The following is a 23,327-nucleotide window of genomic DNA, read 5'->3' as shown; positions in this document are numbered from 1 at the left end:
AAGAAAGAACACATTCTTTCCTTTTCCCTTTTCCTGGCGAGTGCTGTTCGCCGTAGACTTTTCGTATTTGTAAAGGAAATGATGCAGAGAGGAGGGAGAGAGGGAGGGAATTCATGACTGAAATGGTGAGCATCTAAACCACAAACTATGGCAGGAGGAGCCTAGGGGCCAAGAAGCTGCTTCGTCTGGTTCTTGGAGGATTCTGCCATATGTGTGTGTTTGTGTGGTTAAAATAAAGGGCTGCTCAGTTTTACTTGAGAGGAAAATAGCATTGAGGACTTTTCCACATGCTAATATTCTTTCCTTCTTTGGTTCTTCAATGCAAAATGTGCTGGCTCATAACTATTTTGAGAACCTATGAGATGCCATGGGCATTTCATATACATTGCTATCTCACAGCTCAGTGGCTTCATAAAACATACAAAAGTGTCTTCCATAACTGCAAGGCCCTCAAAATGAAGCAACAATTTATTATCGAGTTCATAAGTAGAGTCTTGCCGTACCATTTTTGTGGGCGATATTTAAAATGCAGTCAAACCAGCAATTCAAGTTTTGCTAGATAGGCACATGCTAGGAGCGGAAGCTCACAGAGTCTTCCTGTAAGTTTGCTAGAGAGGTCTCTGTGAGAGACACTCCCACTGTGCTCTGACAGTGGGAGGATGTAGCAGCCTGCTACACACTTTTCTATCACTTTCACTTTCTCTTTCCACTCTGCCAGCAATGTGAGAACACTTGCTAGTCTGAGCGCCAAGCCAAGACTCCATTTAAGCTAGACTTAAGTACAGTGGTACCACGGTTTAAGAACAATCCTGTTTATGAACTATTTAGTATATGAACTCCGCAAAACTGGAAGTAGTGTTCGGGTTAGCAAACTTTACCTCAGTCTACAAATGGAAGCTGAATGGTGGAAGGGCACTGGTGGCGGGAGGCCTCATTAGGGAAAGCGCACCTCGGTTTAAGAACAGCTTTGGTTTAAGAATGGACTTCCAGAATGGATTAAGTTCGTAAACCGAGGTACCACTGTACAGTCCGTCTTTGTAACCAAATGACCATTTTAAGTCTGCTTGAACAAAGCTGCTGCATCTGTTGCAAGTATTCTGAGTGAGTAAATTTTTTTTTTACCTTTTACAAGACTGTGTGATTGTGGGGAGAAAAGGGGGAAATAACAGGAAAATCCAGTTTGCCTTAAAGCATCCTGGATTATTGAAACTAAAAGGCTAAAACTAGCCTAAGCTTCCCTTTTAAACTGCAAAGGGAACCACAAAGGGATCTCACAAATGTGAGGAAGGATAATATCTAATAAATATATATAATCTCCTAGCATCTATTCACATCCCAACATTTTGAAGAAGTCAGATTGTGCAACAAAATACAATTCCAATCCCCAGACTGTTTTCTGGAGAACTGCATATCCCATGACAATACAGGAGTTCACCATCCTTGGTTTATGGATGAAGTGTTGAGTTTGGAGCTGAATAGACAGTTTCCAACACAAGCTCCATCATGGAGCAACGACTGCTGCCTTGTAAAGAGGTCATAAAAATGATAGCCTAGCTAATTCTTAAAATGTGAATGACTCCACTACTGGAATGAATGAGGAAGCCATTCCAGACATCAGAGCTCCATGTTCAGACTGGAATTATGGAAGTCCATAATTATCCCATTCTGCTAGAGCTTTGCTGAGGAACTGGTAGCAATGAGATGGTAGCTTCTTGAAGTCAAGGTGAGGTGAGACAAATCAAAATAACCAACCCCCCCTAATTGTTCCTCAACTTCACCATGAAGTCCCAGGACACACTACATCTAAGAAAGAAAATGCAATACTATACAACAAAACAAAACAAAACAAAACAAAACAAAACAAAAACCCCACCCTAAAATACAAATCAGGTCTCTGGCCAGTTCCCAGTAGACTCTGCCAGTTGCTCTTTGAAAGACATTGTCTCAGCAAAGGACCAGAGTAATCTGAAGGTTGAAGAAGGTTGGCAAGGTCTTTACTTCCAGTGCCTCCACCCCCTGGTGTCATGCCTGCAATCCCTAAAGGACCTGTAACGTATTCTGCAATTGCCTGCTCCTGCATGGCTGTGGAGCAGAAGGCATAACCCCCAGAGTCTGAGGAAGGTGGGAGTGTTGTTTCATCCTGCTGGGATGATGTACAAGGGGGTGTTCCCCTCCTAAGGGGGATTGATCTGTGAATAATCTGAATAGGAGTCCTCTTTTTGGCAACACTCAGACCTGGGTGTAAGGGCCAGGACAACAACAGGATCTCTAAATCAGGACAACACTGTTTTGTGTTCTGCATGCTTTTGTTGTCACAGAACACACCATTAACTCATGGGATTCATAAGATGGCATCCACAGGAAGGGCCACTGTGGTTTTAAGAAAGGAAAATAATGGAGGGTAGGTCTACCAGCTGCTTGGTAACAATGAAGGGAAAGGACTATTGGCTCCTTATGGGCTTCCCACAGGCATCTGCTTGGCTACTTAAGAAAAACACGATGAATGCCCAGATGGACCTTTGGTCTGATCCAGCAGGTCTCTTCTTATGTTGACTGTCTTCTGGATGAATCCACCTAGCGAGAAAGTTCTCTTCACAGTGCATTTGTGAGAGAAAATGTAGGAGTTGACCATAGATCCATGAAGGAGTGGGATCTAGTCATGACCGTGGGTGGTCCTTCCTATGTGGCCTATGGCGCAGCCAAGACTTAAATAGCATCCAGCAATCATGGACTATCTCTGCCAATAGTAGCTGCGATTCATGAACAGCCTGAGAGTACTGAACTCTTGTCTTTGTGCTGCAGTTATTCTGATAAATCATATAGAAGCACTGGTTGCCAGCTGGAGGAGGACAAGCTAAACTCTTGGCAGAACGTGTGGATTCCATGAACGCTGCTTTGGATTCTCCGATCAAAACACAACAGTAAAAAATTGATCATGAGAATAATGAATAAGAGCACGGTTTATAGCGCTGAAGTGGGGGAAGGGCAGGAGTTTCCTTATGCAAAATATGTAGATCCGTTTTTAGAATGGGAGTTGGAAGGCCTTGTCTAGTACGCTTGCATTGGTACATCCAGCCTCTTCAAGCTGTATAATATTAATATTTGCAATATGGCTTCGGGAGGGATAAGGCCTGGGGGAGAGAGGACCACATTCATTCGCCAGGCAGGCTTCAGTTTCACAACCTCTGGCTTATATGGCCAAACAAATGTTGAGAAGGAAAATTCTGAAGTAATTGCTTGTTTATCATGTACTGGAATGACAAATTACAAGGAACAGCACAACTATATGCTCAATTAGGAATGCAGTACAATATTAAGAAGTCTTAAGTGCCTAACAGTTTTCTTGCAAATTGTTATTGATTTCCCTCCTCCTTGTAATGACAGCTGAAGAAAACAATGCAAACAAAACTTGTGGAGTATAATTATGTTCATGTTTAATAAAATAGCAAGGAATATAGGAAGTTGCCATTCACCAAGCAATCAATGTTCCACCTAGCTCTTAATGCAAACGTTCTTTCCAAGAAATTTCCTCTGTTGTAAGGCTTTTTAAAAAATGTTACTTTCCCCATGTTTTCCTTGTGCACACTTCCCCCTCATATTGGTTTTTTGAAGCACATTTCTTGGGTTGAAATTACAAAATTTGGAAAAGTTTCAAAGGATACCAGTGTTTCACTTCATGCATTGTTTCAGGAAGTGCAGATTAGCTAGGTTTGTGTTAAAATGTGAACCGAAGCAGATTTCTTCATTGTTCCTATTGGTGCAGACATAATTCTCCTTTCTTCTGTCTTGGGGAGCGAATTGTTTCCACAGAAATCAAGCTCACGGCTAATGAAACTTGATATAGGTCCTTTCCCCCTTGGGATCTCCCTGATCTGTGTTTTGCTCTCTATCCAAACTGTTCTTTGTATTTCCTTTACTTATTCCAAACAGGCAGATACATTCCTTGGCAACGCTCTTTTGTTTACAACAGGCGAGATCTCCCTAACAAGGTAGTCATGGGATGGGAGGAGGAGAAACTAAACAGTCTCTGACTGCTCCCACCCATCATTCTTTAGAAGAACCATATCACCAGAGAACAAATCTGGATCCCATATAAAAACTGAAGCATTTGAGGAAATAGCAGAGGATCTGCAAAATCTTTATCAGTGTTATTGAAGAGCTGGGTGACTCTGAGCAGGAAAAAGGAAGGAAGGCAGCTGTAACAGGGTCACAAATCATTGATTAGGTGTCCCCTAATTTTGGACCACCACGGTTGTGTCTTGCACATGCAGAGGGTAGGAAAAGTTGGAAGATTCCCAGAGTCTTTCAATGCCTCTCTTCCAGGACTGGTTCACACATGCATGTGCAACAATTGATTATCGCTGTATGCTGTGGAGATGGCCTTTCCATTCTCCCTAAACAGATTCATGAGGCATCTATAGCACCATTGATTTGGTTCAGGGCCCAATTTGGTGATCCCGATTAGTCTCCAAACTGAACCGGACAGATCCACCCGCAGTTTGAATTGGGGTGCTTGCACAGTCCTAATCCCTAATTAAATATGTGGTTGGCGGCAAGGGGGGGGGGAGAGAGGAGACATTCAAGCATAGTCTCCCTCTCCAAGCTCTCCTTGCTGCCCCCCCAATTTTCACAGGCCTGGTGGACCTGATCCAGGGCAAATTGTGGCTGCCTTGAGTTGCTCTGGACAAATCCCATATCAGCCGAATTCATTTTGGAATCTGGGATGCACAACTTGGTGCACAACGCTAGCATCTACATTGTTATTGCTTAGATGCCAATTGAAGACCCTGTGACTACTCAAGGCTTCTCATCAGCGTGTTCCTGCTATGCAACTTACCCCTTCCCTCTCACCCACTGCTTCTGCCCTCTAAACGTCCCTTCCCTCTCACCCACTGCTTCTGCCCTCTAAACGTCCCTTCAGAACTCATGAAGATTGGCAGGCACATATTTGTGAAACATGGAGAAGGCATAATCCTACCCTGAGAGAGTTGATTTGCATGACATACTCCGGTGCGAGTGCTAGACTGGAATGACATTAACAAAGCCTGGCATCCCAGTGAGTTGTCTTTTGAAGGGCCAGTTCCCAGTTGGTGTTTATTGTGTCCAATGCCAAAAGAAACAGAAAATGTATTTCACAATTTTGTCCTGTGCTGAATAATGACCTGGCTCCCAGTTGCATTCCTTTGCTCAGAACCTATCCTTCCTTTCTTTACATAGAGACGTTTGGTCGTCTTCTCAGCTTGGGTTCTTAATATCCGGCCACCGATGAATACGTATTCCTTTAAGTGAGGTTAAAATGATAGAAAGCAATCCTCTCTCCCTCCCTTATCCCAAGGGGGTGGCTTTGGCAAGAAGAAAGGGGAGGGGTGACAAGGAAGAAAGGGAGGGGTTGGTGGGTTGGTGAGAGCAGGGGCACAGCTCCTAGTTCAATCTCAAAAGAACAGAAGTATTTAGGAACTCAAGCTGTTAAGGGCTGCATAGACCTAAACCTGGACATTGAATTGTGCCCGGAAGACAACTGAATAACATTCCCCAGCAGGTGCAATAGAGATCGGTGAAACTGTGGGTGTCAGTTTCTACTTTTCCCATTTTAGATTCAGTTCACATGACCACAACTTGTGAAAATTCATCAGCACTTTACTGCATATTTCTCTTACCATACACATTTTCTTCCTGTGCAATTCTGCCTAATATTCACATTTTTGCAAAGCATATTTTTTCTCTTTAGAGTCACACTTTCCGTAATATCATGCATTTTGGATGTTATTCCCACTGATATATGCTAATTTGGATGCTCACTTTACCTTAGTATATGCATTTTTCTTATGCATGATTTGCCTGGAGGACTGCAAGGCAAAACACCCAGAGATGCGTGGATATCAGAGAATGGGTTCATTTCATTTCACATATTGTTTCAGAAGGTGCAGATCAAGTACATTCATCTTTAAATATAAACTAAATTGAATCCCTCCCCCATACTCCAAGAAGTACATCCACTGCAAGAGACATCCACATATAGAAACAGGTCATCATGAGCAGAGTCCTTTCCACTTAGGAATCAATATCAGGTTATCAAAACAACGGGGAGGTCTAAGTGAGTATCATGGAATTCATTTTTATTCTCATTTCTCCTTGTCTATTCCTCCCCCCATAAAGCTTTCTTTTATGGTCTTGTCACAAATGAAAAAGGGTGGGTTGGGGTTTGATAGTTTATTGGAACCCCTGCCATTCGTTTCCACGAATGTTTACATGCAAAAAAAGCAGGCGTTCTGCGGGAGATTTAGACTCCCTAGCAAAACCCTTTTCACCCCTGTAAAAACTTTAGATTTGGTCTGAATCTGGCTTCGGTCCCAGAACTTGTCATAACTTAACTTTATTATAAATCTGGAGTTCTGCTAGAATGCAGTTCACTCTACAACAACCGGTCTATGCCCTTAAAATAAGATCAAGAGCACATTTCTTTGGTTCATATTTTGGACACTGTTGGGATTTTGAGAGAATTTTTATTAGAAAACAGAATTATCTTGGTTTGGGGAGAGATAGCCATCAGTGACCGCAAGAAAACAAATGGTGCGCATCTGAAATATGTAAAATGATACGTCCTACTATTTAGAAGAGACCAAGGATGACTAATCATGTAAACAATGGTTTTCATACCACCCCACAAGAATTCTTTGGGTTAAGGAGAAAGTGCAAGCATACTTTGGCACAGAAGAAGCTGGGGATCAATCGTAAAGGGGTCATATATCTGAAAGGGGAACAAGGAGGATCTTCAGCAGCTCCTTTTTAAAAAAAGAATCAGTTTAACACATCTTCTGCATGTTGGAATGTAAGATAAAAACATAAGAAGTTGCTGGATAGGGCTAATAGCCCATCTAATCCAGCATCTTGTTAGGGATGGGAGGGACAGACTTGACACTGGGATGCTATATTTGGCAGGGACACTGTAGTTTTTGTAACATCAGAGCTCATCTTGAATTGCTGTCCTGATTCTAGATGTAGCCGTTCAATGAGAATTGGCATCAAAACAGGCATGGGAAACCCTGTGGTTGTCCAAAGGTTACTAGACTACAGCTCCCATCTTCAATGTGCATTTGCTATGCTGGCTAGAGCTGATAGGAGTTGGAGTCCAATAGGTCCCCGCCCCCTGCACCAAAGGGAACGTTACTCAAGAGCTAGCAATGGTAAGTGTTATTCTAGTAGTTTCTCTTTTGATTTAGCTGGGGAGGAACCTTACTGCACAACATGGAAAGCTATTCCAGTAAGAACAACTTGGACTTCAGTTGGGGAAACACTCTCTCTCTCTCTCTCTCTCTCTCTCTCTCTCTCTCTCTCTGTGTGTGTGCGCGTGAGAGAGAGAGATGGAGTGGCTGGATGCAATGGTAGGAGGCACCAGCTGGGGAACCCCCAAGGGAGGAAAGTTCAGAGCCAGGGGATTGGTGGTGGGATGACAATGCATGGTCAGAAGCAGAGAGCAGACTGTGGGGAGAAGGACTGTGGGGACTGAAGAAGCAACAGGGTTTAGTGAGCGGGAAGAGGCTGTGTCAGAGGACAGTCCAGGCTCAGAGGCAGAAGAGGAGGGGGGCCAGGAGACAGAGATGAGGCAGGCTGCTGAAGTATCCAGGGAGTCTCCCCTCCCTCCTGATCTCCTAGACATGCAGAATAACTGGTAGACCTTTTCATTGGGGCAATATCTACTGGGAGGTGTTGTTGTGATCACTAGGCCTGCATTCTTTTGGTTTCTTTGAATAAAGAGTTAACTTCATTGTCATTGGTGCTTTTATCGCTGACTCCAGCTCCTGACAAGATCTCCCTTCACACATAGCACAGCAAATGGACTTCAGAAGGGCTCACTGATTGGTGGTTACAACAAGACCTTTCAGAAACACACTCCCAGCACCAATCAGCTGACTGGTCCTGACAGCAGCCCGTTTGAACTTTAACAGGTGGGTGGGGCTGCCTGGCTGCCAATCAGCTTTTTGCTATTATGACATGTGATCGACATGTGTGGCCCTCTCTACCTGCCAAGCTGGCCATGGAATGGACAGGGATTAAGACTCCTCCAAGTGCATGCATATTGAGAAAAGTATTGTTTTATACCTCAATAAACTCATAGCAGCCCATTTGACTAATATCCGAAAGAAAAATACCCATCTCAGTTTGTGAAAATAACTTCATGCATCTCTTATAAAGGGCTTCGACAGTTCTTTAGAAGTGGAAATCCAACGAGGGTGACTGGATTTCAGTCCAGATCTTCTGCTGGGATTTTTGATCATATTTCACTTCAAATCACCCTTCCCTTCAGCTTCTGTTTCACAAACCAGATTTCTTTTTGTAGCCTTATGAACTTACATCTGACGTGTGTCTTTCTGCTGACGCCCTCAATATTAAGCAGGGAGCTGGGATATTAAACGCACCCCACGATGATATAAGCCATGCTTTTTGGATTGGTTAATTAATGCGCCACACACATCCCCTGAAGGAAAATTTACAGGGTCATGTTTTTGCTGCCTCAGCAACCCGGGATGTTTCAGCTACTAACCAGTTTCAGATGCTCTGTGCCTTTCAAGAAAGAATAGCCATCTTGCTCTTGGGGCAAGGGAAGGGGGGGAAAGAAAGTAATGTCTCTGCAAAGGGTTTGTGTTTTTTACCAGCTGCTTTGTGTTGGGTTAATGGATGGCTGGAGTGAAGGATTATATCCTCCGAATTCTTCTAAAGTGGCAAAATATTTATTCTGAAGCTGAGATAGCTGACTTGAATGTGACTTTGGGGCTCCATCATTTTTATTGAACTGTTGATTGACTCGACTTGATTTAACCTCAAAATAGCTGTTCTGGCTTAGAACCACCGAGTTAGAGGTTTGTATGTATGTACACAACCTGCCGGGCCTCCCAGGAGTTGACATAAGTCATATTTTAAATATTTGTAAATGGGACGACTTAGCTGGAGGGATGAAATCCGAGTCTCCAGCCAAACAGAAGGTCTGCTTAATGCAACAAAGAGCAAATGCCACAAAACAGGGAAGAGTTTGTAAAAAGGGAGGCGTATATATGTGAATGAAACTGCTTAATGTTTAAGTAGTGTGGGTTTTTTTTTAAATAAAGCCACATTCCTTTCCTAAGGCAAGAAAGCACTAAACCTTTACATTTTCTGAGGATGGAAAAAAAGAAAAGAATAACTAAGATAGAAAGATAAAGCAGTAGAAACTAAGTTAGATCTTATTTACCCAAGAGATGGAAATGAAATTCCTTCAGACAACTTACTTACACTCCATAATGAACAATAGCATCTTTCGTAATATGCTTGCCTTGCATGGCTGCTTCTCATTTTTGAATTAATCATGTGAAATTCTAATGGTGGTAGAGGTCTTCTATTAGACTCGACATAGAATGCCCCCCTTTAACAGCATATTATCTAATAGAATTTCAAATTTAGCAGAGGACACTGATTTATTCAACGTATGAGTTTCTTGGCTCCAAGTCACTTGCAACATTTGCAAACCTAAATCATAGCGTGACACTAGAGAGAAAAAAGAAATAAAGCCATACAGTAATCTATAAAACAAATAACAGCAATAATTTCAGCAGCAAAACACACAGCTTTCTTCTGTCTGCCTTGAGAGACAATGGAGTGCACCTCTGAGGGTGAAGGCAAACCACTATGTTAGCAGCACTGAAGTGACCTTCCCAGGGCACAAGCCTGGGCAGTGTGTATGGAGATCCTAGGCTGCGTAGACAATAATACCCCCCTCTCAGCCTCACTGATGTGGTCCAATGGAAAGCAGTAAAAGTAAAAGGTAAAGTATCCCTGGATGATTAAGTCCAGTCAAAGGCGACTATGGGGTTGTAGCGCTCATCTCACTTTCAGGCCGAGGGAGCCGGTGTTTGTCCGCAGACAGCTTTCCTGTTCATGCAGCCAGCATGACTAAACCATTTCTGGCATAACGGAACACTGTGAGAGAAGCCAGAGCACACGGAAATGCCATTTACCTTCCCATCGCAGTGGTGCCTATTTATCTACTTGCACTGGCGTGCTTTCCAACTGCTAGGTTGGCAGGAGCTGGGACAGAGCAACGGGAGCTCACCCCGTTGTGGAGATTCGAACCGCCAACCTTCCAATCAGCAAGCCCAAGAGACTCAGTGGATTAGACCACAGTGCCACCTGTGCGGTAGACACCAAAAGCACCATAACTTGTCAAATGTGTGGGAGAAGAGAAAAGCTTTCCCCTGGTGTTACAAGGATGTTAATGATTGAGACGGATGGGCCTCCCTGCGAAGAGAATCCCTTAAGCAAGGAGGCAGAACTGAAAAGGTTGAGAAAGTTTGTAAGTCTTGAAACCTCCCTCATGGAGGCACCCAGAAAAGGACTTCAAATGAAGACTGAATGGTTTGAGTAGGTTCATATTGATGTTTCGACAGACCTAGGCCACTACACAGTTGTGACTTCCACCAAAGAATTCTGGCAGCTGTAGCCCATTAAGGGTGTCAAGAGTTAGGAGAGCCCAGTCCCCCTCATAGAACTACAATTCCCAGAGTAGTTTAACAATGAATCCCTCTTGCCTAGGGAACCTTGGGAATTGTAGTTGAATGAGGGGAATAGGGCTCTCATGACAACTCTCAGCACCTGTAAGAAACTGCAGTTCCCTGGATTACTTGAAGGAAGCCATGGCTGTGGTATCATAATGCTTTAAATATATAGCGCAGATGTGGCCCTAATGAAAGCGAGCTGTATACTAGCATGCTTGAGAAAACATAAATGAAGGCTGAGACACACGGCAAGCTAATCTTTATCCTGATCTTTGCTTTGCCAGGCAAATGTGTCTTGAATTTAGCATGCTGTGAAATGTCTAGAGAGCACAGTTGGATAGGCAGTATAAAAACATGACTAATAAATAACAAGAAATAAATTTACTTTGGAATTTGGGGTGTGACCCGGTAATAGTTCCTCGATAATTTTATTTGGTTTATTTCATTTTTCAACACTTCTGTGTTGCTTCTCATGAGAAAGCACACAGCAACTCTTGAAACATTGCATACAGAAAGTTTATGATGCATAAGGCCAATTAAAACAACGGAAAAAGGTATTGACTTGTATTTGAGGGTAGGAGGAAACAATAGGAAGAGGCTACGGTTGTTCCATCCAACCAACTGAACTTGCTTCTAGTCCATGCTTCCATGTAAATCTTCCCGGTTATTGATATATTGAACACAACCTGGACAACGATGATGAAGGACGAATCATGAATGGTTGAATCATATTGAAGAGAAGGTATGGGAAAAGTGCAAAAGAAAATGAAAGCCACCACAGGAAATCCAGGAGAAATGGCAGGAACGTTCTCCATGCCATGACCCTAATAATAATAATAATAATAATAATAATAATAATAATAATAATAATAATAATAATTTATTTATACCCCGCCCATCTGGCTGGGCCTCCCCAGCCACTCTGGGCGGCTTCCATAAAAACCAAAAATACAGTAAAATATCACACGTTAAAAACTTCCCTGAACAGGGCTGCCTTAAGATGTCTTCTGAATGTCAGGTAGTTGTTTATCGCTTTGACATCTGCTGGAAGGGCATTCCACAGGGCGGGCGCCACTACCTAGAAGGCCCTCTGCCTGGTTCCCTGTAGCTTTGCTTCTCGCAATGAGGGAACCGCCAGAAGGCCCTCGGCGCTGGACCTCAGCGTCCGGGCAGAATGATGGGGGTGGAGACGCTCCTTCAGGTATACTGGACCGAGGCCTTACAGAAGAGTGCATTTTCACCCATAGTTGAAATTTCCCCCATGTAATTGGTCCACTGAGTACTCCACTATTACCAGTTCTGTTTTATCTGGATTTAGGGCCAGTTTCTTCCCATGCTAACAACCAATATATACTGCCTTATACTGGATCAGAACATTTGTCAATTTAGTTCAGTGCTATCTGTCCACAGCAACTCCACACACATCTTTGGCTGTGGGCTTTCCCAACTTTTCTGCTGGGGATGATTTGAACACGGGCTGAAGCCGAGACCTTTGGAGAAGTATAGAGAGAGCCAGTGGGGTGGAGTGGTTAGAGTGTTGGACTATGATATGGACAATCAGGGTTCAAATCTCCTCTCAGGCATGAGGCTCGCAAGGTGACCTTGGGCCTATACTGCTTCTTAGCCTAACCTACTTCAGGGGGTTATTGTGGGGATTAAATGAGGGGGGGAACCATGTACACCTCTTGGAGCGCCTTGGAGAAAAGGTGGATAAAAATGCAGTAAATCAATAAAATTATATACTTACTACAGGGATATGGAGACTTTGTCCAACTTTGCATTAGTATACCACCCTCTAAATACTTACTGCAGAGATAGCTCTGTTCAGGATTTTTCTTCCTTGATTTCAAGGACGTTTCAAATGTACTAATGGCTTGATTTTGCTAACTGGTGAAAAATCTCACCCAGCAATAATGTGCATCAGCAGTTTTCGAAGCACAGATGGCCATTTATGTAACTCTGTTTGCAGTTGTGGCTGTGTTCCACGGCAACAGGGAAATGGAATACATCTGCACGCTACGAAGAAAATAGATGTACACGAACTGGATGCTTAAATGATGGCGAAGCAGGATTGTAATCAGCCATGAACTCTATGAACAGGAAGACTGGCCTGGCCTCAGCCATGAGCTGAAAAAAGGAGAGGTCCAATTATGACCCACACGGCTTCATTGAATGGAAGTTTGTTTGTGTATAACCTTCCTTCCTCAAGAGTTTCCTCTGAGAGGAAATGGCGTCACTATGGGGTTCAATTGTTGTACATTCCTCTCTGAAAATAAAATGCCACCCACAAATACAGCTTAATTGAAAGCGAGCAAAGGGAACTCAGGTTGCCAAGAGCCCTGTGCTTTAATGAGGGGTCTCCTTCATGGGGAGGCATCAAAGGTCAGGGGCAGAGCATGCGCTTTGCTCTAGAAGGTTCCAGCTGCGATCCCTAATGTCTCCATTTGAAAGCAGCAGCCAAGAAATGGGAATTCCCTCTCCCTGAGACCCTGGAGTGCTGCCGCCAGAGAAGACAGTACTGGACTGGGATCTGCTCTTGGTGTGTTGGCTGCCATTTCTTTCACCTCCAAAATGGGCAAATCTGTACATTTTGGTTTCTCTCAGTTTCTCATTATTCCAGTCTTAACTTTAGTCCTCCATATACGCTTATGATTTATTTTTTTCTTGGTGTGTGTTTTTAAAAGTCCTCATGAAAATTCATCCAGATTTCAGTGCGAATTTCTCATAGTGTACATATTTTCTTATGCCACATCAGACCCATTTCCCTGAATGTAATTTTTTGGATGCATGACTTGGCCAGAGAACAGCATCACAACATTAAGAAAAGCGCACATTTTGAAGGGTTGCTGTGTTTCCTCTGCTCAATTATTGTTTAAAAAGGGTGAATTTTGTAGGTTTGCTTTTCGATGAAAACTGAACCAAATCCTTGCCCTACCCCCAAAGGACCCAACCACAGTCAACCAGATTGGGGGTGAGGTGGGTGATGACAGTATAGCCACTATGGCTGTGTACCAGCTCCAGCCAAATTCCAAACTGAATTGGGCCAATTTGAGTAAACCTGGGATTTAGTCATAGTAGGTTGAGGCAGCCCTGGGCCAGATTGGGTCAACCCAGAGTGAACTGGGACTGCCCAAAGTGGGAGAGGGAGGTCTGGGGACAAAGAGAGGGAGGCCACGGTGCATCTCCTCCAACGTTCTCCTGCCTGGCTGCATGTTTAATCAAACACTGTTCAAGGCCCCAAAGTTGGTTTGGACCGCATATCCAAGTCATTCACGAATCGTCCTTGGTTTAAAAAGGGTTATCCCAATTGGATTGTGTATATGTGTACAGTCCTGGTAGTCACCATGCTTTTGGGCTGGCCACCATGTTTCCTTCAAAAATCGCCCAGAATGACACTGCGTCTGGGTCATTTGGAGGAGGCAAAGGCAACACCTTTTGTTTTTGTTTTTTATGGCTTATATACCACAGTCAAAGTTATGAGTCATTGAGATGCCACAAGACTCTCTATTGAGTTTGCTTGACTTGGCTGCTACCCCTCTGGAAAGTATCAATAGTTTGCTGTCAAACAATTCAAAAACCTCTCCCATGTCATATTTGATTGCACTTGACAGTTGGCATAAAGTATTTCTCTAAAAACCTTACAGCATTTGGTATATTTGCAGTTTCAGTTAGAATTTGCGTGTTAACATTTTATGGGAATTCTTATCTGATGCTTGCCAAAAATAAATTTAATTTAAAAAATAAAACACTTAAGAAATGTCAACAGGTCTCAAGTGTCCAAACTCGGAATTAAGCATTGCATATTCAAAATGTGAATTCAAAAATGGAAGGACAAAATTAGGAGACTTTCAGAATAATTGGTTTCAGATCTAGACCTGTCCCTACCATGTTGCCCGCAGAACTATGGATTTGTGGATTATTATCTTGCTGAGCTAAGCATTAAAGACCGGGCAGCCTGCTGCATGAGTTTTCTTTCTCCAATATTTCCCATTGTGATTACTCAATTCAGCATTTCTTTTGGCTAGGAAATGAGTGCAGCATTTTCCTTTTGTTATCCGCCGTGTGTGTGTGTGTGTGTGTGTGTAAAAGACAGAGAAGGGGAGAAGGATAAAGATGGTTCTTTAAGGGGAAAATTTCCACCTCTCGTTTTCTTGCTATGTACCCGGGTCATTAGGCAAACTGCACCACATCTGAAAGAACACCGCTTTTGAGCCTGGAATTCCCACTATCAGAATAGTTCTTCTGTGCTAAGCAACAAAAGCCATGGCATTGTCTCAGTGTTAAGCGGGTGTTAAAATGTGCATATCTTACTGGGCTCATTGTATAGGAGGTCCCATTCAGGGCAGGCCATTTCTGATCCACTGGCTGCATCTAAGACACACACAGTTGCTTCTGATCATGTTAGCTACAGTTGTCCTCGATTAATTTGCTTCGTGAAAGAGCAACCACCAAAGGACCCTCTGACTACAAAATTTAAAAGAGCCACCTTTGAGTTATCAGGGTTTTAATATGAATTCAATGGAACATTATCTCCCACCCACCCACTTGCAAGATAGCTGGGAATGAAAAATAAAAGATATATAATACAGGAGTCCCCCCACTTATGCAGGGGTTATGTTCTGGGCCCCCATGAGCATAAGTGAAATTGCATAAAGCCGGAAGCACCCTCTAAACACCCTTTAAAGGCCCTGCCTGCCATTCTCTCATCAATCCATACCAAAAATACTGTATCCAAAGATATCCGCAACCAGATTGAAGCTCTGGGGTCAGCTGGAGGCTGCACGGGAAAGCGGTTGTTGCTGCACTACCCCGTGTGTCAGCTGTAAGGCAGGGAGGCTGAGCAGCGTAAACAAAGCTCCACTCTCTTTGGAGGTTCCTCTACCCTCACTGATGTCCTTTTTGGGCTCTGGGGAGGGTCTGCCCTCCTCCACTTCCCTCTTCCATTGAACTTCCATCTCCAGGGCCTGCCCCTGTGACATCACCTGTTGCCTCCACCTGTGACATCACCAGGGGCCTCCTCTAGGCCTCAGGTTTGGGCCTTGAAACTCAGGGTCTAGGATGTTTCTGACCTGGCAGACCTAGTCCATTGTGTGGGCAGCTTGCAACTCTCCATGCACAAAAAGAGGCTCCGCGTAAGGAGGATGTTGAGACCTTTACCCCAGTGCCATCTTTCCTTGCAGGCTCTCAGTTTGGCACACATTGTGCCAGCTGTACTAAAACACAGCTATCTATTATGCAAAGCAAATGCTTGCACAGTGGGGACTTTACAGCGTTTTACCTCTTTGTGGTCCTGTTCCAGATCGCTTGCTCAAACCTTGCATACTGATTTCCCACAGGCATCTGATCGGCAACTGTGAGAACAGGATGCTGGACTAGGCGGACCATTGGCCTGACCCAGAAGGCTCTTCACCCCTCTCATAAAATATCAAAAGCATAAAACCGGTATATATCAAATATCTCAATTGCTTTTCAAATTCATGATCGTAATTTCCTTATCCAACATGAATTTTTAAGCTTAGTGATGTGGGCTACAACTTACAACCACAGTTACCACTGAAATTCTTGGCCTGAAAGATCATGCCTACAGTTGTGCTTGGTGACTGGAACGGAAGCTTCCAGATCCATTTTAAAATATGTTAGGCCTGGTCTATGGCACCAGCCAAGAAAGTTTTCCCCTCTCCCTCTAGGCCCGTCTACACTTGATCATTGAGCAGCACAGGGTCACTGAGCAGCTCAGATGAGGTAAATTTGGCTTCTTCTATCAACCGCCCTGCCCCACAAAAGCAGTTCCTCATCATCATGATAATAGCTCTTCCTGCCTGTCATGATTGAGATCCAGAAAGTCTGCATCTTAGGCTCATCTTTTAATGTGGGTTGTTGCCCATGAGCCCTGAGCCAATCCGTCTCTATTTCAGCAGAATCAACCCGCTACTCTTCCACATGACTTCATAGTTTTTATAATATTTTTAATATGGGGGTTATGCTTGCCAGCAACGTGCCAAATTTGGATGGAAATGAGATGGATCTCGATTTGGGCAGCTCTATTTTGACAGGTAAAGATCAAGGATTTTTGCTGCTATAATAACCAATCACCCCTTTCATTTTTCTTCTGGTTTTCCTTTCCTGACATCTGAGATCCGCAGCTGACTTCAGGGTAATCTTACTCCTCACTTTCAGCTGAGCAATTTTAGAGAGAAGTGCTGTAAGGCTCACAGATTTACTCAATCTACTTACGTTCCCAAGCCAGGAGGCCTGTGGTAAAAATCTCTCACTGAAGATGGCACCAATTTGAAATCTGCAACTTTAGGGTTGAAAGCTGGCTCATGGGTCCGATTTGGTGTCTCCATTCTCCAGATCACAGACACTTGCCCTACACCTGATATCATATAGGGGGTAAAGATGTGGCTGCTCACGAAGCCCATTCCTCCGGAAAGCACGACTGAAACACACACACACACACACACACACACACACACTCACACTGCCCATCATCTGATGTGCAAGGAGTTCAATCCTGCTTGGTCACTATCTTCCCCAGTGCTGACCACCCCCCTGCCAACCCCCCCTGCTGTGCCAGAAAGGTCATGCTGAATCTCTCCAGAGCCTCACGCCTAACAGTGGCTCCCTCGTAAAATGCCTATGTTCCCAGTCCTTCCAGACTGAGTGAAGGATTGTGAGTGTGGTGGCTGTTCTTCCTACTATTAAACTTTAAGCAGCCTTTGTCGACAAAGTGGCAGCAGTGAAGGCACTCTGAGGCTACCTCTCCCAGGATTCCTTGCAATGTGAGTGACCAGTCACCACTGGAGAGCCTTCTGGCAGTGCTGCTGCCTGCTCTGCTACCGTGACAAAGTGGCGATGGCACTCCTAGTCCTAAATGACACGTGGTTGGTGGACAGGTGGGCCAGGGGGAGGGTGTGCCAATCCCAGTCTCACTGTGGCTAATGGGTGGGCTGGCCCTGACTCCCCCCACATTTCTTCATCCTCCAACCCGGCAAGCAAGAGGCATTTGCAGAGTGCAAGGACAACATTCCAACCAGCCCTTGAGGAAGGGGTGTAGCTGTCATGGAATTCTACTCAATATTGTTCCAGAGTAGATTTCAATGTATAGTTAACAGAGTAAAAACTGAAACATGTTGCGGGATCCCCCCAAAATAGACCAGAGGCATTTAATATTTTATCCAGCAGAACTTTACTGCTACTGAAGGCAAATGAGCATAATTTTCACAAATCCAATACATTCAGGATTGGCACTGTCCATAAGAAATCCAGTTGCAGCAGACTTAACTTAAACTTACAATAACTTATAATAAGTCTAAACCCCCAGTCAGATGGGTAGGGTATAAATAAATTATTATTATTATTATTATTATTATTATTATTATTATTATTATTATTATTATTATTATTACAACACTATATACAGAACACCACACCAGAAGGACAGAAGACAGAAAGAAACTGAAACTCAATCTCCTTCTGGCCATACTATTATAGTCAGCATGAACTTGACAGAAAGAGATAACAGAACTAGTCTAAGCCAGCTGTACTCAGATTCTCTGAAGGAATAACTCAAACATCGTGAACATTCTGCTTGTTTCTTTCACGCAGAGAAGCTTCCAGAACCCTCTTGAATTAATTAGAATAGGAAAGATCTCTACATATCAGATCAATACTCTCTGTACTAAGAAATGCAAACTGACAGGAGAAGGGCTGGTGAGGGGTGTGGCCTGGAGTGAGGGGGTGTGGCTTAGGGAGAAGCCTCCGGAGTGGACAGTGAGATCTGGAGGATTGTGTTTAGCCTCCTTGCCTGAGGTACCCCACCTGTACCTCAGGACATGTCCACAAATTATACTATTTTAAAGACATTGTTGACTAGTGTCCCTAGTAGGAGAATAAACAAGGGATGGGAAAGCTGGAATTCCCATGTCGGCATTTGAGAGCCAGTGTGGTATAGTGGTTAGAGTGTCAGACTAGGACCTGGGAGACCAGGGTTTAAAGCTCGCTGGGTGATCTTGAGCCAGTCTTTGCCTTTTAGTCTAACCTACTTCACAGGGTTGTTGTGGGAGTAAAATGGAGAGTCGGGGAAAGCCATGTATGGCTCCTTGGAGGAAAGGCGGGACAAATCAAACAAAGAAATAATATAATAGAAGAGCAAAGTCTTTTACATCAGTACTGTGATCCTGTGAGCTTTGACCCACATGTGGGATGTTGAAATTATAATGTGTCAGAAAAATGTTTTCCACCTTTGGTCCTTTCTCTCTCTCTCTCTCTCTCTCTCCCATCAGCTAAGGAGTTACTTGGATTTCTCTCTCTCTCTCTCTCTCTCTCTCTCTCTCTCTCTCTGTGTGTGTGTGTGTGTGTGAATTTTCTGCTCCACTCGGAAGAGGAAACCTTCCAGGAAGAAAAGCAAAAACAACAACAACAACCCCACTTGCTCCTTAGCAAATGGTAGAATTGAAGGAGAGAAGGTGGTAGGAAGCATAATGGGCTGTGGCGCTTCTTAAATCGCAAAGCGCCATGAGAAGAAAGGGCTGGGTGGGAGAGGGTTGCTATAGTGAGCGCAACCAGAGGGCCTTAATGTGTGTGCTCACTGAAAGACTGGCTGTTCCAGCTCAGTGAAGCAAGATGGACCCATGCAGCTCTCTGGGAACGGCTCACAGAAACGCCGGCCTCCAGTAGCGAAGCAGAAGTCTGAGGCTGTGCTGTTGTGAGGGATGGGTGGATCGGCTCGTTTTAAACAGGCCTTTGGCTTGATCCAGTATTCTGAGTAGACTCAGGGAAGCTTGGTTTTAAGTTGCTTTGGGTTGCCCTGGGCAAAATAAAGTGTCTAACAAATGAATGAAGGAAGGAAAGAGAACGGTTTTTTGGCGGTGGTCTCACTTATGGAATGCTTGTCAGTGGGGCTGCATTATGCCTCCCCTTCGTACCTTGACTATTTCTTGGATTCTAAAATTTGTTAAAGTTATCGTTATTTATTTACCAGGGAGGGTATGTTTTTAGTGTTATTGCTGGTCCTTGTTTTTGCAAATATGTACACATCTTTTAATATGTGATTTTGCCTACTATATTTTCACAAACCACGGAGGATAAGGCTACTTGCCATGACTGCTCTGCTCTGCCTCCATAGTTGGACACAGTAATGCTTTTAAATACCAATTGTTGTAAATCTCAGGAGGGGAGGGTGTGTTTGAGCTCTGGTCCTGCTTGCAGGGGCATTTGGTTGGCAACTGTGAGAGCAGGATGCTGCACTCAATGGGCTATTGGCCTGATCCAGTAGGCTCTTCTTATGGCTTTTACGCAATTAAGTTTGACTCAGAATAGACCTATTAAAATTAATGGACTGAAGTTAGCCATGGCTATTAATTTAAATGGGTCTACTCTGAGTAGGACCAGCATTGAGTTCAACCCCAATTCTCTCTAATATAATGCATCATGTATGCTATTTTTTCCCAAATATATGCATTTTAATGCACATTCCCCCCCAATTTTTTTATTCATTTTATAACACAAATGAACAACACAAACATGAAAACAAACAATACAAACAGATTCTTGTCTTATCCTTATTTTTTCTAAACATTGTTAGGTGGGCTTCCCCAAGTCCCCCCCATCTGATTTTCATTTTACCTCCTCTTTAGCAGTTTACATATATCATAATTTCTAAGCATTTTTTAAATCATAGTTACTTTAACCATAAGAATCTTCACATTTTATCACTTGCAAATAATACTATTTTAAAATACACTATCTTCTACCCTACAGCCTAAATCCACTTCCAAAGCTATTCTAAGATTTAAATATTAACATATTTTTTCAAATATTCCTTAAACTTTTTCCAATCTTCTTCCACCATCTCTTCTTTCTGGTCTCGGAGTCACCCAGTCAGTTCGGCAAGTTCCATATAGTCCATTATTTTTAATGCACATTTTAACCCAGAATATGCATTTTTGTATGCGGCAATTGGCTGGAGAACTGCGCTGCAAATTTCGGAGGTGTGCAAATTTCAAAGTACGGATGTGTTTCAGTTCACAAATTGATTCAGAAATTGATTGCATAAGTTTGCCTTTAAGTGCAGAATGGGCCATGTTTCTTGCCCCAACCCTAGTTATTCTTCATGTACCCACTCCAACCCGCCCACCCCCTGATTAAATTGAACAATCTTTCATGGTACAGAAGACATTACAGTCATACAAATGAGGTTTAAATAAAACTGGAGAGAAAGATTTCAGGGTATCCATTTCAATTTCTACCTTCTTTCTGGCAGATGACCTGACTCTGAAATCAGAAGTGAAGCTGGACCGCTGAAAAGGAGATGGATATTCCCCCTCTTGAGAAGCTTGGCCTGGGGAAGGGAGGAAAACATGCATCAATATGCTACCAGTCCCTGAATCAAAAGTGCATCTGCTGATTTGTCAAAACAACCTGACACAAAACCGCACCGAATTGCAGAGCTGGGAGAGAAAAGCCTGATGAAAAATTCTGTCCCTCATAGTGCCACCAAACATTAACGCCGCCCTTCTTCACCATGTCTTTTGATGGTTAAGGTATTTTTTTGTGGGACCTGCCTCTTCTGTATGGTTCTGGGCTGCTTTTCTTCGCAATTGTTTGACTTGTTTTCCTAACTGTATGAACTCCTCATGCACTCTTAACTTATATACCTGTGGGCAGCTGGACAATGAAAGTGGATTCTGTGAGAGCTTATGGTGGCAAAGGGACTCAAGCCACATCCACCCCATGCATTTAAACACTATGTAGCTAAATCCAAGTAGCCTATAGTCTAGAAGATTATATTAGAAAGGTCCCGTTCTCTTCCGGCATTGATGAATTGCTTTGCCAAAACCTAGGCCAGCGAGGGAGGAAGAGTATTCCCCCCCCCATGCAACCTTCCTTCACTGCCTTTCCTTCTAAAGAGTGGGTGGCATGCAACTCAGTTTTACTCAAAGTAGTCCTATCAAAAATAATGGGTCTCACGTAGGGCTGGATCCAACTAAGTTGTTGCCCAAGCTGAACAAAATCTGCTTGTACAATGGAACTCCCCCCCCCCCGTGCTCCTCCTATATCTGCCCCGGAGGGTTGAGGGAACCACTGGAATAGGTTTGGGGGGCACATGGGGGCGGGGAGAATAGGGGGAGAAGTCCTGTTGTGCGAAAGGACCTTATTTTGCTCAACACACCCTGCTTAACATGATGCTGAATTCCACCCTCGGTCATGTTCATTTTAATTGGTTTACTCTTGAGTAAAACTTGGTTGACAACCATCCAGAGATTTCCAATAGCCCACTGGGAAGGAGATGGAGAGAGATGGTTGCTTACGGAAAAGCCAAATGGAAACCTCCGGTGGCTTGGCTTGGGACTTCCACTTCTCATATAGAACAAGCATTGATTTTGAAGTTGAAGAAGAGGTTCAATTTCACACACCAGGCACTGCATTAAAAAAAGAGAGTAAAGACCCTGCTAATATGTTTTTCTCATTCTGGTTCTGTAGGCTAATTCCCTTCTTTCACTTATCCCAAGAGAGCCCCATGAAACGGCTGCAGGATCTGCAAATGGCCAAAAGGCTTTTTATACAAGCTTTTCTTTTCCCTCTGAAGTTGGGATAACTTCCTTTTTTTGCTATTGTTAAATGATAATGAGCAATAAAAGGGGTCCCCCCCACCTCCCCCAACAGACAGGCCCCAAGGCTGCGGCACATTACATGCGCATTTTTATTGGCCTGACGCTGCTAAATGGAGTCATTCTTCCAATGTAAACTGAAGTCTGCTGCCTTTGATGTAGGCAATGGCATATCTCCCTCAGATGTTTAGACTTGGATTAGAGCTGCATACAATATTCAGGAATGAGTTCTGGCAAAGCAGACAGGACGGCATATTAGGGATCTGATGAAAGGTTCCATCTGATCATTGCATCACCCGCAGAGCCTGCGAGTAATATCCTCGACAGACGCCAGTATTCTTCACTGGAAATGCCTGCACGACATACCTTCTGTATTGGGATTAGAAAGGCATTACGCGCCTTTCATGGGAGGCAATGAAAACCAGGTTCCATGGACACGATCCAGGCCAAGTTCCCAATGTTTAAACCCCATTGATTGCAATGTGAGAGACTTCGAAGGTTTGCTTTGCTTTCAGGCTGTAACTCAACAAAACTTGTAAATGCTTGATTTTCGCTGAATCATATTCATTCAATTTTCTATGTCTGCATGAAAATCTTAGGTAAAGGTAAAGGGACCCCTGACCATTAGGTCCAGTCGTGACCAACTGTGGGGTTGCGGCGCTCGTCTCGCTTTACTGGCCGAGGGAGCCAGCGTACAGCTTCTGGGTCATGTGGCCAGCATGACTAAACCGCTTTTGGCAAACCAGAGCAGCGCATGGAAATGCCATTTTCCTTCCCACCGGAGCGGTACCTATTTATCTACTTGCACATTGATGTGCTTTCGAATCTTACCTCAGACAATTCCAGCTCAGGTGGTAAATTAAGGCTACAGTTCTATTCACATTTACTGGGGGGTAAATCCAGTCAAACTCAATGAGACCTAAGTTTGAGTCAGCAAATACTGGTAAGCATCCTTACAAATACTTCATTCTTCTGCCGCACCCTATTCCAAGAGCAGCAGAGGCTACATCCTCAGGAAGTTGAACCCAGAAGCTATGACCCACTTTGCTGTTGGTGGAGATGTCATCTAGTGTCTGAAAAGGTATGCCATATTTACAGTGCTTTTTTTCTGGGGGGACGCAGGGGGACGCATACTCCTAAAACATTTTGTGAATCTTAGTTTGGCCTCATTGAGGGGCAGGATTTCAAT

The 23,327-nt window shown here is 43.7% G+C and overlaps 1 long non-coding RNA gene across 1 annotated transcript in view; it reads left to right on the top strand.

Annotated features, from left to right (window-relative positions):
- The window catches only part of LOC308582731, a 78,556-nt gene extending 56,995 nt beyond the window's left edge, over window positions 1-21,561 (top strand). The window contains exon 3 of the long non-coding RNA XR_014005817.1: window positions 20,791-21,561. This is a non-coding gene — a long non-coding RNA (uncharacterized lncRNA). The remainder of the gene's footprint in view (window positions 1-20,790) is intronic.
- Window positions 21,562-23,327: the final 1,766 nt, after the last annotated feature.

This window comes from Podarcis bocagei (genome assembly GCF_964188305.1).
Source record: "Podarcis bocagei genome assembly, chromosome: 3".
NCBI classification, from domain to species: domain Eukaryota; kingdom Metazoa; phylum Chordata; class Lepidosauria; order Squamata; family Lacertidae; genus Podarcis; species Podarcis bocagei.
The sequence above is the reverse complement of the archived record's forward strand: the minus strand, read 5'-3'. Positions and strand labels throughout refer to the sequence as shown.